Source organism: Macaca thibetana, chromosome 11, assembly GCF_024542745.1.
Source record: "Macaca thibetana thibetana isolate TM-01 chromosome 11, ASM2454274v1, whole genome shotgun sequence".
NCBI classification, from domain to species: domain Eukaryota; kingdom Metazoa; phylum Chordata; class Mammalia; order Primates; family Cercopithecidae; genus Macaca; species Macaca thibetana.
This window is the reverse complement of record NC_065588.1, coordinates 128,174,747-128,176,815: the sequence shown is the minus strand read 5'-3', so window position 1 is coordinate 128,176,815 and position 2,069 is coordinate 128,174,747. Positions and strand designations below refer to the sequence as shown.

The 2,069-nt window shown below is 48.9% G+C and overlaps 1 non-coding gene across 1 annotated transcript; it reads right to left on the bottom strand.

Moving 5' to 3' along the window:
* Window positions 1–1,007: 1,007 nt before the first annotated feature.
* LOC126931857 (U6 spliceosomal RNA) lies at window positions 1,008–1,111 on the bottom strand. The gene has a single exon (XR_007717971.1). It is a non-coding gene; the product is annotated as a U6 spliceosomal RNA (small nuclear RNA).
* Window positions 1,112–2,069: the final 958 nt, after the last annotated feature.

Below are 2,069 nucleotides of genomic sequence, written 5' to 3'. Positions count from 1 at the left end.
CCAAGCGCTGCCTAGGTTTGTCCACTCCAACCCAGAGCAGGTGCCCAGGCAGCCCAGGCGCCCTGGACATCCCAGGGTGAGCCGCAGGCCGGGCGCTCACACCAGAGTCCAAGCCCGGCCGCCTCTCTGCAGGCTCTCCACCTAGAAAACTGGGTGCCGTTATTTATTTATTTCAGGACGGCTGAATATGTCTTTATCCCAGAAGTGCTCATTCTGAACAATAATGAGAAAACAAAATTAATCTCTTCATCTCGAATTTATTAAAGTTAACAAATATTGCCTTTGTAAAATTTTCAAATTCCTTAATTTCAGCTATTTGTTGCAGAGGAAATAATCTGCTGTCACTTTGTATGGCATTTGGGGGAATTAGCTTTGACCCAGCCTGGGAAACCCTGAGGCCCAGGGGCCACGGGAGGCAGTGCCCACTGGGCGCTCTGCAGATGACGCTGCGTGCCCTGTCACCCACCTGCGTGCAACTGAGGTCGGCTTCTGAGGTCTCACTGCACCCGAGGTGCTTTCCCAGTGGACCCATGGGCTGTGGTGTGCGAGCAGGTTGGGCAGGTGGGCGGAGGCGTAGGCAGCTCAGCCACACCCCGGCAGGCCTTGCAGCAGACTCAGGCAGAACAGAACACAGAACACAGGTGTTCCTAGTTGACATATTTTTGTTTTTTTTTCAGACGGAGTCTCGCTGTCACCCAGGCTGGAGTGCAGTGGTGCGATCTCGGCTTACTTCAAGCTCTGCCTCCGGGTTCAAGCGATTCTCCTGCCTCAGCCTCCAGAGTAGCATGCGCCATCATGCCCGGCTAATTTTTGTGTTTTTAGTAGAGATGGGGTTTCGCTATGTTGTCTAGGCTGGTCTTGAACTCCTGACCTCAGGTGGTCCACCCACCTCATCCCCACAAAGTGCTGAGATTACAGGCGTGAGCCACTGCACCCAGCCCCTAGATGACATGTTTTGAGGCACGGTTTTGTATGTGTGTGTTATTTTTTATTTTTATTTATAATATAAAACTACAGAACACTTCATGAATTTTTGTGTCATCCTCGTGCAGAGGCCACGCTAATCTCTGTGTCGTTCCAGTTTTAGGATAGGTGTTGCTGAAGTGAGCAGTCTGTTGTTTTTTTAAAAATAAAGTTCTAAATTTTTAGAAGTTAAATTTATAGAAAAACTATAAATATAGGAAAGTTCCCATGTATCTTTTTATTTTTTATTTTTGAGATGGAGTTTTGCCGTTACTGCCCAGGCTGGAGTGCAATGGCACAATCTCGGCTCACCATAACCTCCACCTCCCGGGTTCAAGTGATTCTCCTGCCTCAGCCTCCTGAGTAGCTGGGATTACAGGCATGCGCCACCACGCCCAGCTAATTTTGTATTTTTAGTAGAGATGGGGTTTCTCCATGTTGGTCAGGATGGTCTCGAACTCCCGACCTCAGGTGATCTGCCCGCCTCGGCCTCGCAGAGTGTTGAGATTACAGGTGTGAGCCACTGCGCCTGGCCCCACGTATCTTTTTTAAAAATAAATGTTATTGTGTGCATTTAAGGTGTACATCGTGGTGTTGTAGGGTACGTATATGCAGTAAATTGGTGACCACAGTGGAACAGGTGAGTTTTGCATCATCTCACAGGCACCCGTCTTCCTCCCACAGTCAGAGCAGCCGTGATCCACACATTAGCAAACACCTGGAACATAATTATTCTCTGTAGCCCTCAGGTGCACACAAGCCCGTTTGAAGGGGCTCACCCTGTCGCCCACTGTTTTATTCTGTCTTTATATATTTGATCCCCGCCTTTTTATTTATTTATTATTTTGAGACAGCTTCTTGCTGTCTTGCCCAGGCTGGAGTGCAGTGGTACGACCACAGCTCACTGCAGCCTCGACCTCCTGGGCTCAAGCAATCCTCCCGCCTCAGCCTCCCAGATAGCTGGGACCACAGGTGCACACCACCACACTGAGCTAATTTTTAAAAAAATTTGTAGAGATGGGATTTTACTATGTTACCCAGGCTGGTCTCAAACTCCTGAGCTCAAGTGATCCTCCCACCTTGACCTCCCAAAATCCTGAGATTAC